This window comes from Sarcophilus harrisii, chromosome 1, assembly GCF_902635505.1.
Source record: "Sarcophilus harrisii chromosome 1, mSarHar1.11, whole genome shotgun sequence".
NCBI lineage: Eukaryota > Metazoa > Chordata > Mammalia > Dasyuromorphia > Dasyuridae > Sarcophilus > Sarcophilus harrisii.
The window spans coordinates 137,974,079-137,999,802 of NC_045426.1; the positions used below are offsets into that span (position 1 = coordinate 137,974,079).

The window sequence follows — 25,724 nt, forward strand, 5'->3', positions numbered from 1 at the left end:
ACTCAGAGAGATTAAGTGACCTAACCATAGTCATATGCCTAATAAATATTAGAGGGAACATCTGATCTGGGGTCTTCCTGACTCTGAATCTGACACAATCAATTATGACATACTACATCTTTTGATCTGGGCAATTTATGTAAAATGAAACTGGATGCCATTTTTTTAAAATTCTGACATGATACAAATAAATATTTTCATCATTTCTTCATAGTCCTTCTTTGTAACCAACCTTGAAGTAATCACTGTGGCCTTTACAAGATTATGTTTAGCCATATAATTTGATAAAATCTTCCCCTTTGCAAAACAAATTGGAATTAAGAGAAATACCTAACAAAGACTTTATATTAATTTAACAAATTTTAAATATAAAAGATATATTTCTGTAAACACAACTAGCCTACTTACATTCTAAGTAATCAAAATATATTTGTGTATACATTAAATATACTTATGTATAAATGTATATACCAAAAATCTATGCTTGTGCAAGACTGACATATGTAGTAGAGCTTGTGTATACAAATATGTATAAATATCTATATATATTCATACACATTAATTCATTAATATTTCAAGATATAGTTTCAGCAAGCAAACCATAAGTAGAATGTTTTTTATAATTGATTTACAATTTGGTGATTTTATGGTGGATTGATAAGGTTTTACAGTGATAGAGAGAGGAGATAGGAATTGTGATTTCATTGACTAGGAAACTCCTCTTGGAAAAAATTGCCCCTAACAATTAGGGTCAGCATTTTCTTTGTAACTTATAGTTTTAGAGAATTGCCCAGAACATAGGGGTTCTTCAAGTCACATAGCCAACGTGTAGGTGAGGCAGGAATTGAACTCACATCTCTCTGTTTCAGATTGGATAGCTCTCTATCCAATGTAGCACTTTACCTCTCTTATTAAATATCTTATTGTCATCTAAACACATGAATTATTAAGGTATATATGTCCCATTCAATAGTATATTCATAATATTGTAAACTTTCTACAAACATAAAGGGTCTGTATGGAATAATGGAAAGATCAGTGGTCTAGAATCCTTGGTCAAAAACATGTTATTAGACAAGTTATGAGATCTTGGGAAAATGTCTCTACTTCTCTGGACTTCAAGTTCCTTATTTCTAAAATAAACATTTTGGATTAAATTATATCTCAGGTCCACTTTGATTACGTGATTTATGGTTCCATTACACCTATCAATCACTAATTCATTAAACATACTGTCCTAATTGGTTGTATTTCATTTCCAAGTTTTTAATGTGAATTCTTGGGGCCAGCTATATGGCACATTGGATAAAACATAAGTTCTGGCATCAGAAGCCAGAATTCAGCTTCCAACACTTACTAGATATGTGACCCTAGGCAAATAAGTCAGTTAACTCCAACTATCTCAAAACAACAGCAAAAATTGAGAGTTGTTTAAACATATGCATGTATACATAGAAATATACATATACATACACACAACATGATGTCTAGAATGTTTTTTTAATGATGCTTCTAATAAGGAAAATAATTCTTTTCACTAGAACATTCTTTTTAAAGAATCTTCAAAACTAGAGATAGAAAAAATTATCTAGGTACCTACCAAATAGGTCAACATATTGGGAAAATGGGCTACCTTGTGAAAAATGATTGAATGATAACTTAAATAATATCAAATGTGTATATTTATCTCACAGTCCTAGGGTAGTTGAAAAGGAAGTCAGAGGTAATATTATGATTAGGCACTGATAGGCAAACAGATAGCATCTAGAAGGAAAAGATTCCTTGTACTAAGATATGTGCATTTATGTGATATATATGTATATGTATGTGATGTATATGTATATGTATGTGATATATATGTGTGTGTGTATATATATATATATATACACACACACATACACATATATCTTTAGTTTTTATTTGTTTCTTTGTTTGCAGGTCAGAGGAATCTGTTGATGAGAAGGCATAGAATTTCTCTTCAGCAGGTCTGGATATTAGACCTTCTGTAACTCAAACCCTGCTTTCTACCTTATCTATCATCTACCAGAGAGGAGAAACATATCTAGTAGATATACCCTCTAACTCTTTTTAAGTAATCCCAAACAGTTTTGATTTCTGTTTTTTATCAGGGTCGATAGTTTTTAGATCCTACCCTACCAGCACTATCCCTTCAAAATTAATAAAATAGATCCTATCCAACTAGCACCATCCCTTTCAAAACAAACAACCAAAAATACTTTCTACTTGGTAGCTCAATATCTTAACAAAAATGGAAGGGAAAGATTTATATATATATATATATATATATGTGTGTGTATATATATATATATATATGTGTGTGTGTGTGTGTATATATATATATATATATATATATATATATATATATATATATTCTACCACTAGAAATAAAAGTTTAAAATATAATTTTCTGATTGTGGCAAAACTCCAGGGAAGTTTGTGGGAAACGTTGTGCAAAAATGAGTGGAATCATTTGATTAATCTGCAGTTGTAAGCAACTGATTATTCTTGTAGTTTTTCATTTGAGAAAGAAGTAACAGAAAAATTTTCAGAAAAACAAAAAAGGAACAAAAAAGGCAAAGTTCATATAAGTTATGTTAAGTGTCCACTCCAACCAAAACTTAACCCATAAATTGGAAAACTTTTGATACAAACTGGTAAACTGATCTATAGCTGGCATTTTGTTAATAAATTATAGCATGTGTTTGAAACTTAGTGATAAAAAATTAAAAATTTAGTGAGATGGAATAAAAGTCTAATCAAGTTCAACACAAAATATACTTTTTCTCTCTCTTGACCTTGTAGTGGAAACCCACTTCCCATAAATTCCACTGTCTGAATTTAGTGACAAGTTTTACATTGTACATATGAAATTTTGTTCAGTTTTTCAGTTTACCTGATAAAGTATATTATTCATAAGAACCATAATTTGTTCTTTAAAGTGATTTTTTTTAATTTTTCACTAAGATGGCAACAAATAGGATTTTAAATAAAAAAAAATAGAGGTCACCCCTGTTTATGTTCAAATTAAAGTAGAATAAGGCAAGAACAGAGACAAGCAGAAGTTGGGCCCTGAGGAATTTTTTTCATGCAGCTCAGCTTTCTGTGACCTATAAAAAAGATTTTTTAATGTTTCCAACTTGATATAAAGGAATTTCATTCCTAGGCTTTTTTTAAAATTAAGTATCACTTGTGTTTTCAACTTCCTAGAGAAACCTATATCTTAGATTATTTCCACATTTGATAATTAGTCTACCTTTAACAACAAAGAAATTCAGGCAAACAATCGTTCCTCTCAATATTCTATAAATAATAATCACTGAATATCTGAGTTATAAATGCTTTCAGGAGCCAACTAATCCAAATTGCACTTAAACCATAATCTTCTTTCTAACAGACTTGACAAGTGGTCATCAGCTACTGCATGAAGATTCCACATGAGAGAGAAATTCTAAGGTAGCCCATTAAGTCACTAAGCCACACTTAGTGACAAATGATTGTCAGGAATTGCCTTTTTTGTTCTGTTTTATTTTTCACTTACCTCAAACTTAAATCTTTGTAACTCTCACCCATTTCTCTTAGTTGTATCCATTAAAGACAAACAAAATATGTCTAATCCCCTTTCCATTCGACAGATTTTCAAAATTTGAAGACAACTGTCAGGTCCCACCTTAAGTTATTCTCTAGACATCTATTTCTTTTGGTCAGTGCTCCTATGGGAATGAACTTAATGATTCTATACCACTCTAATTGCCTATTTTTTATTTACTCAATAGCTAATTTACATGTCCTTCACTAAAAAACTATGTTGTATAAAAATCCAAATTTACTGGACTATAATTAATAACATTGAGGATTCACATTTATTTCATTATTTTCCTCATTATTCCATTCTTTTTACCAACTTACACTATTCTATAAGTTTTTTTTAATTAATAGGATTTTATTTTTCCAAATACATGCAAAGATACTTTTCAACATTCACCTTTGCAAATCCTTGAGTCCCAGTTTTTTCTCCCTGCTTCCCCCAGTCCTAGACAGCAAGCAATCCGATACAGATTAAATATATGCAATTCATCTAAATATATTTCCATATTCATCATGCTGCACAAGAAAAATCATATCAAAAAGGGAAGAAATGAAAAAGAAAAAAACAAGGAATAACAAAAAAAATGAAAATACTATACTTTGATACACATTCAATCTCCACTTCTCTATGGCTACTGATGGCTCTTTCTATTACAAGTCTATTGGAATTGTCCTGAATCACCTAATTGTTGAAAAGAGCCATATGCATCACAAATGACACCATATAATTTTGTTACCCTATACAGTGTTCTCTTGGTTCTACTTACTTTTTATGCTAGGAGTTCTTTAACTTTATTGTATATGGTAGACTTCTTTGGTGATCTAATGAAGCTTACCAACTCCTTCTCAACATTATGTTTTTAAATATATAAAATTTTGAAAGAAAATTAATCATATTGAAATACAGGTATCAAATAGAGTTTGGGGGTTGTTATTGTTGTTTGATTTCACTTATCCCCTGTTAAGAAACCTAGAACCTATCCTCAAGCAAAAATGGATTACCTTTAGTCCTCTGAAAATGTTCTGTTTTCTCTCACTTTCAATTCTTTGCACATTTTACTCCCTAATTTTAAAATGTCTTCTCTCATCTTTTTCACTTGTTTAATTGCTTCCCATTCTTTAAAGCCCAATTCAAATAATTCTTCTATTAGGAAGCTAATTTAATAAGAGCTATTCCTTGACCCCTAACACTTCTTGCATGTTACTTTTTGCTACTCTTAATATTTAAAATGTATACAATGGACATAAAAAATAGTATCTGTGTTTACACCATATCCGAGACAAGACTATAGGGTATGAAGTATTGTATTATTTGACTTAGTTCACATGTACATTTATTACTTGTTCATCAAATTGATTTGTTTCATTATGTCATTTGATCTTATGACCAAGTGATGGGTAGTAGACTATCACTGCCCTCCCTTTTACAAATGTGAGAAGTAAGATTCAGAAAGCAGACACCAAAAGTAGTGGAGAAAACATGCCCTGGTTAAAGTTTTATAAAGAAAGACAAAGGATAATGTTGCTCCAAGATAATGAGGCACAAGTTATAAATGCGTCCTATTAGAAATTAAAACAAAAGTATGACCTTAAGTAAGAAGAGTCTTTAAAAGAGTCTTTTAAATCTTAGTGTGCATCATGAATATACATACACAAAAACCCTTTTATTTATGAAATAATATTAAATAACAATAATGCTTTATGGTTTATGAGGATCTTTCTCCACACACATTTCAGATGTACTCTTTGATAAATTAAAGTACAGCTGGATAGCACAGGAAATAGGAAGGCCTGAGTTCAAATCTAGCCTAAAACACTTAATAACTGTGTGAACTTAGGCAAGTCACTTAATATCTGTTTAATCTCAAGTTTCTTAGCTATAATATGGAGCTAGTAATAGCACAAACCTCCCAGGGTTGTGAGAATCAAATGAGACAATATCTTTAAAGCACTTAGTTCATTTTATTTGCCTTGATACATAATAGGTTCTATCTAAATGCTACTTTTATTACTACTAATACTATTACTAACTCTACTTCTATTACTGATGCTGCTATGACTTATTGAGAAGCAACATATCATAGACAGGCAGCTGACCTAAAAGTCAGGATGGCCTACCTCTCACATGTACTGACTATATGACTTTGCTTTGTAAATCTCTGTCAACCTCTCAATGTCCCAGGAAAGTAGCATAACTACAAATTATAGAACTCATAGAGAGCTGTTTTGGAAAAGGAACTTCCTCACTTAGTATGACCTAAACCAATGAAATTACAAATGTGGTGAGGGAGGAAAAATTCTAGGATTGTTATAAATAAATTCAACATTAGGTTATTCATAAATTCAATCAACTCTAAGAAAAATATTATCATTGGACTGTAAAACAATTTTCCCAGGAAAAGACAATTTGAAAAAAGAAAATTTTATGAATATTTTACTTTATGTGCCAATCGTCCTTTAAACATTTCCTTAGAATTTACTATCAGTCAACAAGTGTTTATTAAAGCTTATCCAGTGCAAGGCACTGTGCTAGAAGCTGAAAATACCAAGGGGAAAAAAAAAACAAATAAATAGTTCCTATTCTCAAGAACATAATCTATTAGGAGAGATCATAGGTATATGGACACAAACACACATACATACAATGAATACAAAATAAAAATACAATTAGGAAGGAAATCAGAAAAGGACTCATTTAGGAGATGATATTTGTGTGAATAATAGAAACTGCCATGCTGCTTTATTTGCATGTGAGAACACTTCTTATTCTGTACATAGAGTACTGAGCCTGGATTCAAGAAGACCTGAGTTCAAATCTATCCTCAGATACTGCTAGTTGTGTGAACCTGGGCAAGTCACTTAATTTCTGTTTGTCGTGATCTACTAAAGAAGAAATGAAAAATCACTTCAGAATCTTTGCCAAGAAAATCTCAAAGACAATATGGTCCATAGAGTCATAAAGAGTCATATTGGACTCAACAACAACACTGCTTATACCTTTTGTTATGTAACCATAATATTATTCCATTAAACATTCTATATACATCTTTCCTTCTGCTTAATCTCCCCTTCATGCTTGCCCTCCTATATACCCAGAATTTCCTATGTACCTAAAAACTAAATTGGTTTGTTACCTTTCAAATTAAAAATGCAAATCATTAGTTTAGCAGCCTTTAATCCAGAAGTGAAAGGTTAGCAAATTTCAATACAGTAAATCACAGTGTCTTTGTGACTGAATAAGACCAAAATAGCTATTGTTTGGTCCTTAAGTGTACCCTCCAATTGAAGAGTCCAAGTCAGAATATACCAGAATTACCTTTAATGTATGCCCACAGGTCTGAAGAGCAAGGGAACTGCAGAAACTTTTCCAAGCCTTTGAGCAGTAAACTTTCTGGATTGAGATCCTTTGATCACTTATACCCTTTCTTGGTATTTTCTTATTCCAAATACCCTTACCTCTTCACTAATTAAAATGCCAATAAACACAAATTGGAGATTAAGAAACATGAAACTTAAAGGGGTCTTAAAGAACAAAGAAATCATGGAGAGATTAAAGCACCTCCAAAAATTATGTTGCTGGCCTATAAGACACACCCTATTGAGAATCTAAACAAAACAAAAATAATTATGCCTTTTCCGTACTAAGAGTAGACAATTATGGAATGGGAGCATCAATGGAATCAATTTATTTTCATTCTAAAGGGATCACAATATCTCTAAACAAATCTGGAAGGCAGAAACAATCAATAATCAGCCCATTAACCTAGGTTGAAATTGATATACTGCTTGATCACTGGCCAGGTGTTATATATTAGACTCTTTCCACCCCTAAATCCTCAGCATTCAAGTTAACTGCCAAGTTCTAAAAAAGCCCAAAAAGAGCTCACTGTACACAGTTCTGTGAGAAATTTGTGAAGAGAGATTAGGAGGGAGAAAATAGCTAGGTAACTGGTAGAGTGTTGGGAAAATGTATTTAAGCAGCAAACAATTATTTTGATTTAATACCTCTTATTAACCACAAAGTCACTGTGATTTATTGTATTAAAGTTTGGTTCCTGGATTCAGGAACACTAGAATTCAAATCTGACCTCAGATAGCTATTAGCAGTATGACTTTGGGCAAGTCATTTAACTTGATTGTCCTGATTTTCTCAGCTATAAAATAGGAACAATAATGATAGCAACTACATGGATTATGTTATTATTTTTTTTTCATTATAAGAATTTTAATATTAAAAGTTTCTTTACAATATTTTTATTAACTGTGGATCTTTCTGTTTCATGTTCCATTTTTAAATAACCTTTCAAATATTTGTTAAAATGTGAGCATTTTCTCTTAATGGTTGATTAGCCATAAACAAACTCTCTTATCTTTATTATTTCACTTGTACTTTTCTTTATGTTTACTTTCAGATATCACAATATCCAGAACTCACAAACCACCCAGATTACATGTAACCTATATCATTAAAATCCTAGAAATTAATAAATATTAATTCCAACTGTTACTCTTTCCTTTTTCACTGTAAGCAGCTATTTCAGAACTCACCTATTAAAATTCTATTGTAACTCCCCATTATGGCTTGGAGATGAAACTGGATTCTTGAATAAGTCAATCAAACAGTAAATACTGACTAAGCATTTACCATATATCAGGCATTCAATCTCTGTCTTCAACAAGCTTACATTCTAATGAAGAAGACAACACACAAATTGATAATCAAGGAAGGGCATTCTGGTTAAGATCGTTACATGGAGAATAAATGGGGATACTAGAAGTAAATTAATCCTCTAAGAATCATAGGAGAGTTGAATTGATCATGGTTCATCATCATAATTAGGAAAATTGAGGAAAGGCATCTTGAAGGAACCTATACTTGATCTGCATCTTAAAAGGAGTTGAGTTAAACGGCAGAGTTTAGGAGGAAAAGCACGGCAGGCATAAGAGACAATCTGTAAAAAGGAACTGACAAATTAAGTGGAAGGTAACATGCAGGGAATAGCAAGTTGTTATAATTGACTAACAGAATGTATGAGGGAAATAATGTATTCTGGAAAGAAAAGTTGAAGCCAATTGTGAAGGTGTTTAAAAGCCAAATAGGGGAGGAACTTGTTTGTTTGTTTTCTTGAGACAGCAAGGAACTAATGACTTGGTAAGTAATGTGTTTTAGGAATATTCATTTGGTAACTCTATTGTGAATGGAAGATGAGGAGACAGTTGGACACAAGAAAAATAATTAGGAGCCTTTGGTAATAGACCAGGCAAAAAGATGTCAAGGGCTAGAAGTAAGATGTCTATGGTATGAGTGGAGAAAAGGAGGAAAATATATTAAAGATGTTGTGGAAATAAAATTGACAAGACTTGGCAACATATTGGATATTAGTAAAGAGTGAGTTAAGTTATAAGGATGACTCTTAGGTCTTTCACCTGTATGAATAGAAAAATGAGGGCAGAATTTGTAGATCTTGGATTTGTCCACTGAGAAATGATAGCTGAACTTATGGGAGGGGATAAAATCACCATGAGAAAGTCTATAGAGCTATAGAGTGATGAAAGGATCCAGCATAGAGCTGTGGAAAAGGGAAAATGATGATACTACAAAGGAGACGGAGGACAAGTCATATATGTAGGAAAGGAAATAAAGAAAAATGGGGTAAAAGTCCAAAAAGGAGAATGTAAAAATCCATTATTAAGGAAGGGGTAGTCAGTAATATCAGACACTGAACAGAAATCAAGAGAGATGAGAACTGGAAAATCATTGGATTTAGCAATAAAACGTCAGTTGGTGACCTTGGAGACAGCAATTTAAGTTAAATGCTTAGCACAGGGCCTGGCACATAGGAGACACTTAATAAATATTTATTGATTGGTTGATTGAAGTGCAGGGGACAGAAGCCAGATTGCAAGGGATTTAGGAGTGTAATGAAGGAAGTGGAGACAGTGTTTACAGATGGCTAAAACAATGTCTAGGAAAAGAAGGCAGGAATTTTTTTTTTTAAAATATAGGATACTAGTGGAAGAGGAGGTAGGTATTTCTGTTTTTTTTTTAATAAGTATAGAAAATCTGAAGGAGAGAAGCGAGAGAGAGAGAGAGAGAGAGAGAGAGAGAGAGAGAGAGCAAGACAGAGAGAAAGAGAGGATGAATGATGAATGAATGAGAAAGGGTCAAACTCCCAAAGAACTCCCAAAGGAATCAAAGACAAAAGGAGAGATGTGTTGATCTTAGCAATAAACATCTCAAAGACTAAAGCAAAGAAGAGAATGAGGTATGCTTTTGAGAGGATTTAAAATAAAAAATTATGGAGCAGAGATTATCCATGATGAATAGTATATTTTTTTAATGAAGTAAAGTTCTTTGTTGAGAAGGATAAAAAGGAAAATGTGGCTTTAGGGAAGAAGAGGAGATCTGAAGCATCATTATCAAGAGTACAATAGAGTCAATGAGGGGGGAAAAAATTGACAGATGATCAGGAGGTCCTAAAAATGATTGTTGTTGAGTTATTTTAGTTCTATCAGAGAATTTGTGAACTCATTTTGGAGTTTTCTTGGCAAAGATAATGAAATAGTTTGCTTTATCCTTCTCTAGCTCATTTTAAAGATGAAGAACTGAAGCAAATCTGGTTAAGTGACTTGCTAGGAACATAGAGCTAATCAGTGTCCAATTCCTCATTTGAACTCATGAAGATGACTCTTCCTGATTCCAAGCTAAGTGTTTTATCCATGGTGCCACCTAGCTATACCTAGTGATGATTATATAATATAATTTTTTAGTTGAACCAGTCAGCATCCAGTGTGACATCTTCCAGTGGATTGAACATCCCTCATCACCTGGGGTTTCCTCATCCTGGAATATCCCTCTGATAGATTGGGCCCCTTTGCCCATAGGTAAGTTCTTTCAAAGGCTTTCATTTTGATGATTAGCCAGAGTTGACTGTATTTTAATATGAAGCACTATAAATTTAAAAAGATATCAACTGAAAATTGTTGACCAGGTAAAAAATATTCTTGGACTCAGTAACCCATGAAGGCAATCTATGAAGACAATGAAAGCTGGAATGGAAAGCTAGAAATCTCACCATATTCAACTTGCAGAACTGAAGAGGCACTCTCAAAGATCACATATTTGTGAAGAATTGAAATATAAGATGTGTTAAGAAATATTCATTACAACCAATTCCAAAATCATTGAGTTCCTCCTACTAAAGTCAACAAGACATCATGCTCACAAAAGCATGATATATTATTGTCTCTAGGAGGAGAAACTCAGTACATATTTTTAAATAGAAAATTAAACAGGGGCAGATTTTATTTTTATTCATTGTTTTATCTATTTCTAAGGCCATATATGTTTTTTTAGGGAATAAGAATATTGTTTTCTTCCCTCTCCCATTTATTCATTTCTAAAAGATATTTGAAATAACTGCAAATTTATTTCTAAATGCACACAATTCAACCAAGGGTTTCCTCAAATTCCCCAGAGAATCTATTGATTTCCTTGAAATTCTGCTGGGAATTTTTGTTCCTCAAGGGATTTCTCAGGGTGACAATACTTAACAGGCAAAGGTGGAAGTGTCTGATAGAAACTTTGGCTTTCAGAATTGATATCTTCCAGCTCTTGGGATTTCCTATTCATACTTCATCATCAAGATGCTAGGGCCAGCAGTGGGTAAAAACTACAGAAGATAAAACAACATTGTTGACCCACCAAATAGCTGTTTATAATAAGCTATTTAATAAGTTAACTATCCCTATTAATTAACTCTTTCTAGAACTCATATTTGCTACTTCCAATTAGCTACTTTTTTAAAAAGGAATAGTTCCTCTAAACTATTCTTCCTAACTGGAAATTAGTATGGCAGAAATTAGGCATGGACCCACACTTAATACCGTATACCAAGATAAGATCAAAATGGGCCCATGATTTAGGCATAAAGAATGAGATTATAAATAAATTAGAGGAACATAGGATAGTTTACCTCTCAGACTTGTGGAGGAGGAAGAAATTTGTGACCAAAGATGAACTAGAGATCATTATTGATCACAAAATAGAAAAATTTGATTACATCAAATTAAAAAGTCTTTATACAAACAAAACTAATGCAAACAAGATTAGAAGGAAAGCAACAAACTGGGAAAACATTTTCACAGTTAAAGGTTCTGATAAAGGCTTCATTTCCAAAATATATAGAGAATTGACTCTAATTTATAAGAAATCAAGCCATTGAGATGCTACTACACTCCTGTCAGACTGGCTAGAAAGACAGGGAAAGATAACACGGAATGTTGGAGGGGATGTGGGAAAACAGGGACACGAATACATTGTTGGTGGAATTGTGAATACATCCAGCCATTCTGGAGAGCAATTTGGAACTATGCTCAAAAAGTTATCAAACTGTGCATACCCTTTGATCCAGCAGTGTTACTACTGGGCTTATATCCCAAAGAGTTCATAAGGAAGGGAAAGGGACCTGTATGTGCATGAATGTTTGTGGCAGCCCTCTTTGTAGTGGCCAGAAATTGGAAACTGAGTGGATGCCCATCAATTGAAGAATGGCTGAATAAATTGTGGTATATGAATATTATGGAATATTATTTTTCGGTAAGAAATGACCAACAGGATGATTTCAGAAAGGCCTGGAGAGACTTACACGAACTCATGCTGAGTGAAACAAGCAGGACCAGGAGATCATTATATACTTCAACAACAACACTATATGATGACCAATTCTGATGGACCTGGCCATCCTCAGCAATGAGATGAACCAAATCAGTTCCAATGGAGCAGTAATGAACTGAACCAGCTATGTCCAGCAAAAGAACTCTACGAGATGACTAAGAACCATTACATTGAATTCCCAATCCTATATTTTTGCCCACCTTCATTTTTTATTTCTTTCACAGACTAATTGTACAGTATTTCAGAGTCCGATTCTTTTTGTACAGCAAAATTACGGTTTGGTCATGTATACTTATCTAATCTATATTTTAATACATTTAACATCTACTGGTCATCCTGCCATCTGGGGGAGGGAATGGGGGGAAGGAGGGAAAAAATTGGAACAAGAGGTTTGGCAATTGTCAATGATGTAAAGTTACCCATACATATAACCTGTAAATAAAAGGCTATTAAAATAAAAAAAAATTTTTAAAAAAAGAAATCAAGCCATTCTCCGATTGATAAATGCTCAAAGGATATGAACAGAGAATTTTCAGATGATGAAATTGAAACTATTTCCATTCATATGAAAGAGTGTTCCAAATCACTATTGATCAGAGAAATGCAAATTAAGACAGATTGGCTAAGATGACAGGAAAAAATAATGATGAATGTTGGAGGGGATGAGGGAAAACTGGAACACTGATGCATTGTTGATGGAGCTGTGAACAAATCCAACCATTCTAGAGTGCAATCTGGAATTATATCCAAAAAGTTATCAAACTGTGCATACCCTTTGATCCAGCAGTGCTACTACTGGGCTTATACCCCAAAGAGATACTATAGAAGGGAAAGGGACCTGCATGTGCCAAATTTTGTGGCAGCCCTGTTTGTAGTGGCTAGAAACTGGAAAATGAATGGATGCCCATCAATTGGAGAATGGTTGGGTAAATTGTGGTATATGAATATTATGGAATATTATTGTTCTGTAAGAAATGACCAGCAGGATGAATACAGAGAGGCTTGGAGAGATTTACATGAATTGATGTTACAGAACCAGGAGATCAATTATATACATCAACAACGATACTGTATGAGGATGTATTCTGACAGAAGTGGATTTCTTCAACAAAGAGATCTAACTTAGACAGAAGCAGCTACTCCCAAAGAAAGAACATTGGGAAATGAATGTAAATGTTTGCATTTTTGTTTTTCTTCCCAGATTATTTTTACCTTCTGAATCCAATTCTTCCTGTGCAACAAGAGAACTGTTCGGTTCTGCATACATATATTGTATCTAGGATATACTGGGACATATTTAACATGTATAGGACAGCTTGCCATCTGGGGAAGGGGGTGAAAGGAGGGAGGGGAAAAGTCAGAACAGAAGTGAGTGTAAGGGATAATGTAAAGAAATTTTTTTCAAAATAAAAAAAATAAAATATTCTTTCTGATATGAATGTTATCTTTTTGTCACTTAATTCAAGAATCATTCATGCCTGTATATATGTGTGTATGTACACACACACACACACACACACACACATACATATACACACATACATATGAGACCTTATTCTCAGTATGTGATGAATATTACTTAAGAAGCCACCTCTATGGTCATCAAACTCCCCATTTTCACTGAAGTATTTGGACTATTGAGGTGAAAGATAATTTTTATATGAGTTCTTTACATATGTATTTGAACTAAGTGGCAATCTGCAAAATACAAGACATGAAGTCAGGACTATCTGCGTTTGATTCTTATCTCAGATGTTTACTAACTATATGAACTTGACTCCAAATCATTCTCCTCATCTGTAAAAGGAGGATAATAATAAAAATGACTACCTTCTAGAGTTGTTGTGATGATCAATCAATATATATTGCTTATTATGTAATATATGTGAAGATGGGAGTTATGATAGCAACCTAATAATATAACCTGAGAGTAACCTAATAGTAATATGATAATCTTTCTTTTATGCCTTCCCCATACCTGAAGCCAAAGTTTAAAAGTCATTTTCTTTGATTTTCTCACAGCTCCTAATTCTTTCACATGAACTTGATTTGATCAAAGCTGTGTACTAGTGGCACAGTGGACAGAGTGCTGGGCCTGGAGTGGGGAAGACTCATCTTCCTAAATTCAAATCTGGCCTCTTATACTTATTAACTGTGTGAATCTGGCTTACTCACTTAATTCTGTTTGCCTTAATTTCCTCATCTGTAAAATGAGCTTGAAAAAGAAATGGCAAACCACTTCAATATCTTTGCCAAGAAAGCCCCAAATGGAGTCATGAAAAATTGGATGTAACTGAAACAACTGAACAACAAGAACAGTGTATACTAGTAACTGAATTTGGCCTTTAAGTGCTATACCTCATAGCATAAAGAAAATTATCAAAAAACAACAACAGAAAAAAAAAAAAAAACAAAGTGATTACATTGAGAGAAGAGATGTACTCTGAATACATTCCTTTAATTATATTAAACAAAAATTATATTAAATTGATGAATATTTTTGTTATTCTTTATTTCTATTTTATGAGCTTCTTATGAGAAGGAATAATTCTACACATTAGAGCAAATGAATCCAGCAATCTCAGTATTCTACAGATTCAATTCAATTCAATCAATCATTTACTAGACATTACAATATATGTCACTGTTCTAGACTGACAAATACAAATATAAAGAGGAAACAGTCCTGCCATCAAGATCTTAACCTTTTACCGGGAGCATTCTAAATGTACACAGCTAAAAAAAAAAAAAAAACAAGGCAGTAAATGTACTTCAATGAAAATATCACTGGATTTGGGATCAGAGGAATGAAATTTTTAATCCTGGTTTTATCACTTTTTAATTGTATAACGCTAAACAATTCAATTCAACATGTATTCATTATCTACTATGTGCCAGATTTTAATGACACAGAGACAAAAAATGTTACAGTTCCTATTCTCATGGAATTTAAGTTCCTTGTCAAATCACTTAATTTTTGTGTGAGTTTTCTCCTCTATAAAATAAGGAGATTGGGCAAGCTGACCTTTAAATTCTTTTCTAATTCTGTCTAGAATTTTAGAATCCTAAGAATTATAAGGAATTTTAACAATTGAGGAAAGTTGGTGCATGCCTTGTGAACAAAAGGAACATTTATTTGAGCCCTAAAGAAAGAGATATATATTTCCAGACATGTGGAAAAAACAATCTAGGCGAAGTTGTAGAGATGCATGAAATTAAACTAACAAACTAGTTTGGCTAATACATATAATGTGAATAGGACAAATATGAAATTGGTCTGAAAAGATTACAGTCAGATTGTTGAAAGCTTTAAATAGCAGTCTAGATTTGTATTTTATGTGAGATTTCATAGGGAATGGCGGAAGATATTCGACTTAAAAGGTGACATGGTCAGAATTGAACATTGGGAAAATTATTTTAGCAGTTGGATGAAGAATGAGTTGGAGCAAGAACAGACTAGAAGCAGAAAGACCAATTTGGACGCTGATAATGAGATTGCAGATGATGAGAGTCTGAATTAGTATAATGGCAGCATATATAAAGAGGAGCTATATTTTAGAGGAATTGTGAAGAAAAGGAGGACAAGACTAAAAAACTAATCAGAGAAAGGTGCAAGAGGGAGAAGAATGCAAAATAACCCAGAGGTTGATAACATTTAGAAATTTAGACAAACTAATTTCAATCAAGTAGAGCAAGCAACTGAAGACAGACTTCAATGGGTTAAGAAGTAAATAGGAACTAAAAAAGTAGAAGCAAGTTCAGGCAACTTTTTCTGAATTTGGCTCTGCAGTCACTTTTTGATCACGATGGTACAATTTACAGCCATTGGAGCAATCATGTTGTAATCGGAATCCTTATAATCATAAACTATTCCTATCTTTCTTCAGTAGTTCTGAATTAGCACACAAAGGGACAAAGTAATGTGCTAAGCTCTAGTGTATCAAGAAAATTCATAGTATTAAGATATAACTTTCATGATCATTGGGCTTGCAGAAGGCTCTATTGACTATGTTTCCATTCTTCTGTGTGATTGAATACTGTAACATTGACCACTGTAGTTATGAGAAGATTGAGTAGTGACATTGGTAAGGATATGGGATGACAGGTTTCATTGGTGAAAAATTCAATTAGACTTTCACAAAAGTTTAACACAGCTGAGTAGGCTGTTTTTCAGTGCAAACAGATGGTAATGATTTTTAGGCTAAGGGAATGACATATCTTTTTATGGAATATGATAATATCCTAAAATTTGATTCCAACTGAAGACAGGTAATATAACCTCTTCCCAGTTTTTTTTTTTTGTTTGTTTGTTTGTTTGTTTTTTAACAAATGCCTTTTATCAAGGTACTGATTTGTAACAGGCATTTGAGTCTGGGTAAGTTTAACAAATTCAGGTATAGTTAAATTGCAAGCATGTTGAGATACTTGACAAGATTCACAGAAATGCAAAATTACAGGAACACAGATCTTAAAAATGAAAAATGAAAATGGAAGAAAATAGGGAAAAAAATAGTCTTTGGTACAATAAAATTCTGGTTGCAGAAAAGAAAACCCCTTTCAAATGCCACTGACTTTTATATATCACCTTATATAGATTAATTTCCTACTCCCAAATACCCCCACAATGTTTCCAGCAGAGTCCTTGTGGTATCCAGGACACTGAATCAAGCATGCCTTGTGGTCATTGCTCTCTCCTGTTATTCGCCTACAATGAGCTCTAATAATTAGGGCTGAATACACTGCACTTTTTAAAATTAAACCAAGCCTCTGGGAAAGAATCATGGAAATAGATGGTTAAAGGACATTCAGGCAATTAACAAGTATGATAAAGTTAAAAATTAAAGATGCCAAAGTAGGTTAAGAGCATTTTTTTTCTTCTCACCCCAGCCTCCTCCACCCACCAATGTTATATGTTACTGCTAGGAGATTCTCCATCAGCTTGATAATAAGAAAAAAAAGAAGGAAAGGAGGAAGGTAGCCGGAAAGGAGGAAAGGACAAAGGAATAAAAGGAGAGAGAAGAAAAGAAAGAAGATACATAAAGAATAATATAGATTTCATATTTCAATAAAATAATTCAGATATGATTTAATTTGTTTACAAAGGGCTTTTTTTTCCTAGGTTCCACAAAGAGAATTGTATATATTGCTGAACATAGTTAACCAATACAAATTTATAATAAAATCTGGTATTACCTATTCTGATAGGGGAAGGACAAATTTAAGATCATTAAAAACATAGCAGACCTTTAAAATAAAAATGAATTATGTATTTAAAAATCTTCAGGATCTGATTTTAACATCTTTCCAGATTTTTTGTCCCTCTCAACATAGTACACTTCAGCCCAACTAAATTATTTAATGTCCCGCCAACACCAGTGTGCCCTAGCATGGGTTGTCCTTCTGGCATAGAATTTTCTCCCTCCTCACTGCCACCTTTTGAAATTCATAGCATCCTTCAAGGCTCAGCTCAAATAGTATCTCCCCCACTACATCTTTTCTGTTCCACACCACCCAAGTTGTTATTGCTTTCCCCAACACCAAGTTCCTTTGAATTATTCATAGATATATAAATAGATATACATATAACTCTATGTATATACCCATATAAATGTATTTATCTTTATAACTGTTTCCACTCAATAGAATATAACTTTTCTGAGGACAGGGACTGTTTCATTTTTCATTCCTATGCTGGTACATAGTAGTACTTATTAAATGAATGTTTACTAATCACAGTCATATAATCAAGCTAAAGGGAAGAAAAGTATAATGTAAATGTCACATATCTTTTATAAATTTTTTCCAGTGACACAAAAAATGCAACAGTTTCAGAAAATATATTTCTATAAGAAATGTCTATGACTTTTCATGAGCTTCTAAGTCTAGAACTGGAAGAGTTTTAAAATAAAATTTAGTCATGCACCATTTTTTTCTAAATTGTAATCTTAGTTATCAAGTCACCACAAATAGATTAAAAATTAAATGTCAGAGCCAAATATATTTCTTTTATTAATCTTATATAACAACCTATAATTTGAGCATAATCTTTATCAGTGTTTCCCGGTCACTTAATGCTTTGATATTAACAAGGTTTACCACTGAATTATTTGGGATGGAGGTGAAGATCAGGAAAGTGTATCTTGAATAGTTTACAATTGAAGTTTTTTTTTTTAATACTCCTTTCTCTAAAAATGTAGACCTTTCTGTAATTATATTTGTGCATACAGATTATAAATGTCATCTTTATTATGAAACAAACCAGATAATGGTAATACAAAACAAGAAAGATATTTTGCCAAACCAAGATTTAAAAAAAAATTACCTAATACCATATTTGAAAATCATGTCATTCTCCATTTCTTTGCCATTAGGAAAAGAATTATAGTTTTCACTTAATCTGCTAAAAACAACATTAATTCCCCCAAAGCAATGAAATGCTTGCAACATGCTGGAGAGGGAATGAGAAGAAATACAGCACAAAAGTATCCGCATACTTTAATCTCCAAAACTTCTCATAGGAAAAGAATCTGCTTTATATCTCTTAATTATTTCTTTTCTTCAGGACCAAGAAAGGAAAAAGGTATTAATATTTTCAAACACATACATAATTGCAAGATTAAGAAGATAATCATTGTTATAAACTTTATGTACAGTGGGTTTAATCTATAGGATATATAATTTTTGAGTCTATTTTATGAAGGGAATGGTAAAATAATCCAAATTAGACACCTGGAATCAAATTGGAAAAACAAAACTCATTAACTGAGTTTTTAACATCTTAATGGATCACTTGACATCCATAGAAATCAGTCCATTAGTATTTTTCATTTCTTAGGTTCCAAAGCAAATAAGTGGCTTCTTCAATTTGCACATGTGGTCATAAAGACCACAACTGATTTGCATTCTTTTTAAAAAAATAAACACACCTGAAAAAACTGATAGAAAATTTAAAATGGACTATTAGTATTTTTTCTAATATCAAATTTTAAAAATATTTTTAATATATTAGCTTTATGTTAACATAGATTGCATTTTTTCTCTTAATAAAACATTTAGCTTCCACATCTATCATAGCTCTCTTCCAGCTTTTGGTGGTGGTGTTGTGTCAAAAAAACAACTATACAAGTTACAGGGTGTTCTTTCTCATATATTATAAAGAAATTTCCTTACACTAGTGGCTAATATTAAAATCTTTTCTTCATATGATTCAGAAGTCAACACCTCTTGAAACACTGTATTATACTATAATTTCTACATATGGCCCTTGAAAAAAATTGAGAAGTCACTTTGTCTTTCCCCCCTAACTCATTTACCCTAAAATATTGGACTGATAACAACTTAAATTATTCATCTTAAAAGAATTTGGATTTGAATTAGGCTAAAATACTTTAGGCAAATAATACATCTTCTTTATAGAAATTCACATATTAACAATATGTGGGTTAATTTTAAGAGGTTCATCCTCCAAATAACATGATATAAAAGATACCTACTTCAAAGACAAGTCCAGCATGACCATATAATCAAAAAATGCAGGAGAAAAAAGGACTTGAAAGGTGGACCTTCTTTAGAGGATTTATTAGACAGCATGGACAAAAGTTTAGCAGAATAATGGGGAAGCTATACCACTCATTGAAAAAAATTGTCAATGTAATCAGAGATGCATTAAAACAGCAAAGAATTGTTAAAAGCTTATCCTAGTGAACATGTCTAAAGTCATAATTATGAGTTACCTACTGTGTATTTCGCAATACACAATGATTGTTATCAAGTCATTTTGTCTAAATTCCAAACAAATATTATTTTTAAATCATGTCTGACTTTTTGTAACTCCATTTGGGATTTTTGTGGCAAAGATACTTCTTTCTCCATATCATTTTACAGATGAGGAAACTATAACAAACAGGGTTAAATGACTTGCTCAGGGTCACACACCTAGTTTGAGGCCAAATTTTAAACTGGGGTCTTCATTACTTCAAGTCTTGTGCTTTATCCTATACATGTATTTTGTGCTACCTCACCACCCAAATGAAATATTTTCTCCCCAACAATTTTTGGGTTTCATCATTAGTTGAGAGACCAGAGATTTGTGAGTGAGAGATTAGTTTAAGAGACATGGCTTCTCAAAATTGTGTTTCAAACTCTTAACAGATTATAAGAATTGTAAGATCAAAACCATTTCTTATTCATTTCTATATCCTTTATTGTGTCTTGGGCAAATTTGGCAGTCAAAATATGTTGAATTAAATAAAGCCAATGTACCCTGTCTGACATTTGTCCTTCAGTCACTGAGCTACTTATTTGAGAAAAATTCAGTCCTTAGTTACAAGCTCCTACTGGATCTTTGTGGGGCGGGGGTGGGGGTGGGGGGAGAAAGGGAAAGGCAGGTGGGAGGGAGAGGAAAAGAAAGAGAACTATTTCTCTTTAGATCTCTCAACTCCATAAACATCATTTTAATAATTTCAGTCTCTAAAGAACTAGGCCAAAAAATTCTACCAAAGGTACCTTTTTTGACCTCCTTATTCCAAACTATAGTAATACTATTATGTAGAATTTTAATGATTTCCTAAAATTGGATAATATCTTAAAATGATTTTTTTCAAAGACTGTAGTGTTTACTGCCATGTATGCTAAATTAGAATTTATAAGGTGCTTTCCTATTCACTATTTAATTAGTTATATGAGTTGATCATGTTGATAACATTATCAGTCCCATTTTACAGAAAAGAAAACAGAGACTATTTTCCTAAAATAGCATAGCTGGTAAGAGAAGAAATTAACACTAGAACCAGGATCTGTAATGTTCTTCTCTAAAATATAATCTTCTCTGGGAGCAGGTTTCTTGGGAAGCTTCTAGAAGCAGCCTTTGTTTCAGTTCAAAGTAATAATCACCCCAAATGCAGTCAGGAGCTAAAAGTTCAAATTCTTTATTGTCTCCTTCAAAATAGCCCAGTTAGCTTTCCTAGAGGCCTATCTCTTTCCTTGGTTCCAAGAGCTTTTGCCACTAGTCCTCTGTCTCTTCCAGCTTCAGCCTCTCACTCCCTCTGAATCTCCAGCCAGCACAAAGGTGGAATATGGAATCAATCGGACTCTGCCTCCAAGAGTGGGCTTGTGGGCTTTTGTGTCTGGCCCTAAGAGCTTCTTGCTTATATGTTGTGCACTGAGTATACTCCAATCATTACATCACTAGGAAACCATTATTTGTTGTAGGATTAAATCAATCCTAAATTGAATTAACCATTGTCTCCTCAATTCCACTTATTACCTTGTTTCAAGTTCTGGCCCATAATATCTCCTTTTAGGATCAGATCAACTTTACTGAACCATGCTAAATTACATAATTATTGTCTCTATCAATTCCACTGTCTTAGCATCTTGTAAGAATTCTAACACAGATCACCTAATACCATTTGCAATTCCTTTTCCCTTGTAATATGTGGTCTCCTAGGAAAGTTAGTTTATGTGTTTGAATTACAATGTGTGAAATTAAATGATGCATGAATTACATAATAGAATCTAATAAGTTAATAAATTTTGAATAAACAAAAGATGTGATGTGGTTTTTAGCCTACTTAAAATATTAAGTCTTTAAACTAACATTGAACAGTTTTCTATAAATTAAAATAAAATTGCAGATACAGGAATGTGAACAGAAAATGATAAAAATTCTAGATTAAAGCATACTTCAATGTTACAAGAAAGTATGATTTCACCAGAGCAAATACAACTTTCACCAGTGCAGGACACAACCTATCTATGAATTCTTAAAAAAAAAATCTCTATCTTGTGGTTCAAGGATGAGTGAGTCTCTCAAGATACATTTAGGTTAGTTGTTAAACAATAAGATTAAATGCACATAAGATTTTTGTTCGAAGCAATTTAACTTATAATATAAATAACTTGTGGATGGACTAGAAAAAGACATTCACATGTATTTAATAAGCTAGTTGGATTAATATTTTGTCTCATATGGAATGGAAAGCTGAATATATGAGTGTCTTAGATTGCAGTAAGGTTTCTGTTGGTTGTATTAGCCTTTTTTTTGCTTAAACAATAATAATTGCCATTTATAAAATGATTTAACAGTACAAAGTACTTCTTATATTTTACTATAGTTGATCCTCATAACTATACTGTTAAATGTTATTATAGCTAAGTCCCCATGAGTGAGAATAATGAATTCCTTGAAGTGTCTGCATGTATTCAAATCCTCACTATAAAATGTTATTATCTAAAATATGGTATTTAGTTGCAATACAATGAAAATATGTAGCACAAGTCCCTCACTTGCTCTAATTAGAACCTCCTGTATTATCAACCCCTTTTTGCAGTTGAAATTGGAAGTGTTTAAAGCATTTGCTCAGAGTTAAAGTATGTATAAGCATCTAAGACAAAATGGAAAGCTGGGGACGTCATCCTGATGCCAGGTCAATATCCATTCCACTTTGCTCTCTCTAGATTCTAACTCCTGAGTTTTCTAGTCTTTCATTTTAGTATCTCTAATTCCTGGCATAATGCCAAGAAAATGGTAAGCAGTTAAGAAATGTTTGTTGAATTTAGTTGAAGGAAAGAGAATTACACTGACAATTAGATTTTTAATAGGTTATCAAAATGGTACAAGTCATTTTTATTCTGTTACCATGTATGTACATGTACCCAGTAGGTTTTTTTTTTTTTTAATGGACTAAGTCAAATTTCAGAAGTCTGAATTTATTTTGTTTAAACTATTAGTATCAGCCTTTTCTTGGGCAAGCACTGTCAATTTTATCCTGTGAATTTTATTATCAGTGTTCATGAGGCATTTACATTTTGGAAAGATATAGAATATGCCTTTTGTCTTTTTTGCATATTACACAAACAGCTTGAATTTATCGAATGCCTTTTCTCTAGGGAGCTTCAACTGCTTGATATGTTATTTCCATTTTCCTAAGGCAGCCACGTGAGGTAAGAAGCAATTAGATATTATAATCCCTATATTCAGAATAAGCAAATTGAGTATCTTAGAGGATGAGTAATTTCCCTAAGGTCACAAAGCTGAGGAAGCACAGGGACTAGAACTTGATCTGAGTCTAGCTCATAGTTAATTCTACTCAAGCGTGACTTGAGACTGACAAACAAGATTAGTAATCATTTGTGTCAAACACTCTCATTGCTATAATGTTAAAATTTGTGCATTATTACTAATGTCATATCTGCATAAGATAGCTTTGTGTGTATATACATATATTTTGATGAGTATTTTGATGAACTAATTTACAAGAGAATTTAAATCCTACCTCATATTCTTTCTATCTGTGTGATCCCAGGCAAATCATATCCTCTCTGAGACTCATTTTTCTCCTTTGTAAAATGAGGTGATTGGACTTGATGAGTTTGAAAATCCCTTACAATTGTAAAAGTATAAGTCTACAAACCCTTGAAGTGATCAATGTATATAACACAGCATGTTTGAAAAAAATGGAATAACTAGTGAATCTGAACATCATAACCTATATTAGATTTTTTGACTGCCATTGCCTAAATTAATCAGTTAACAACTCAACCTTCTCTGCTTTGAGTGTGTTAATCCAACTTTCATCTGGGTCTCATTTTTAAATATATGTCTGAACTTCAATAACACCATTAGATAATTACACAAGAGTTCCCTTAAAAGTACTAAGATATCCTTTTACAGATAGCACTAATGGAAGGGAAAAATAATTGAATAAATTGCATGACCTAGGAAGTTTTGCACAAAAGATAGAGGCTCCCAGAGTGTAAATAGGAAAATAAAAATTTTTTCTCTATCTGAACACCTAATGGTAGGCTATGAATCAAATTGTGTCCACAAAGAAATTTATTTTTAGAAGTGAAACTCAAGTGTTTAGTGCAACTGAAAATGATTCAGTTTCTTAGTGTATGCAGTTTTTTTTTCTCATTATCCTTAAATGTCCTCATAAATATATGGTGTCCACCTATTGCCATTTATTTACTCTATTATATAAAGTAAGAGTGAATGCTATAGATCCTATTCAGTTCTCTCTGTCTCTCTTTTGTGTTAGTAATTTGACACAATTCCCATTTACCAAACTTAGTATTAATGTTTCTTATTTCTAAATATTGGAAAAGTCAAAAGGATATTCATGCTTAATAAAACATAACATCAGCAATGGAATTATTCTGTCAATATACTTCACCCATCCAGGTTTCAATTTCTTCACCTTATTAGTGAATAGGTTGATACAAATCAAAAATTCTTAACCTTTCTTGTGTTATGGACTTTTTTGACAGCCTAGTGAAGTCCAGCATCTTCAGAATAATGATTTTAAATGCAAAACATAAAATATGTAACATTACAAAGAAAATAAAATATATGGAGATAAAGATATGAATTTTTAAGGTCACTGACTCAAGAATAAAAACTTTTGGCCTAAGTAATCTGTAAGTGATCTTGAATATAGTAATCAAGGAAATATGTATCCAAAAAGAAAGATAATAGGGATCCCCAAAGAGATTATTTTAAAATTTTAATTTTTGAAAAAAATTTACATATGTATGACAAAATTCTACCTTTCAAATGTAACCTCGTGATGTCTCCATTTTAACCAATTCTCCCCATTTTTTAAAAGGAGAGATACCTGTTGGTGAAAAATTTGACCAGGATAAAAAGATATGTTGAAAGTACTTTTTAAAAAAATGAACTGTCACTTTACTATAAGCAATCATTTGGTATAATTACAGTAACAGAATTTACAGTTTTAACTACTATAGCATATCTTTAAGATTCACTATAACAATCTGTTAACTATAAGCCAACATAGGCCCTATATCCTCCACTAAGCAATTGGACTAAATACATAATCCAATATTTTCTTTTATTGCCAATAGATTTGATGACCTAAAACACTTGTTTAAATTATGAGCCTGGTCAGACAAAAACTTGTGCAGGTTTTAGCACACAGCAATCCAAGCTGGATGGTAAGAAAATGAAAGGAAATATTCCAGAGAACTGACTGTGTACATTCAGTGCAAAGACGATATAACAGTTGGGCTAATTAGACCTTAAACCCCAGAAGGTAGAATTGTTTGCTTGTGAAAGGCTCCTGGAAAAAAAAAAAAAAAAAAAAAAAAAAAAAAAAAAAGGTCCCTTTATGGCTGAGCTGCGCAATATAGGTGGAACTTCCCTTCCCTGATGTACACACCAGTGATAGAGAATTCCAGCATTAACACAGGATTGGCTGCAATACAATACAGAATCAGAGTGCCAAAAATGGTGGCAACATGCATCAGGAAGTGAATCATAGCCTCTGGAGTATTTATGTAGTATACAATGAGCTTTTCACACCAGAATTCAAACTAGTTAATGAAAGGCACTGGAACGAATTAAGAAATTATGACATCAGGCCACCTACCTTCTCAGAACACAAATTATTAACAGCATATAATTCAAAGGATTTTTTAA

General features: G+C 32.5%; 1 protein-coding gene across 1 annotated transcript in view; it reads right to left on the bottom strand.

Annotated features, from left to right (window-relative positions):
• The window catches only part of HCN1 (hyperpolarization activated cyclic nucleotide gated potassium channel 1), a 614,406-nt gene that overhangs the window by 584,452 nt on the left and 4,230 nt on the right, over positions 1-25,724 (bottom strand). The gene's annotated exons all lie outside the window — the stretch shown is intronic.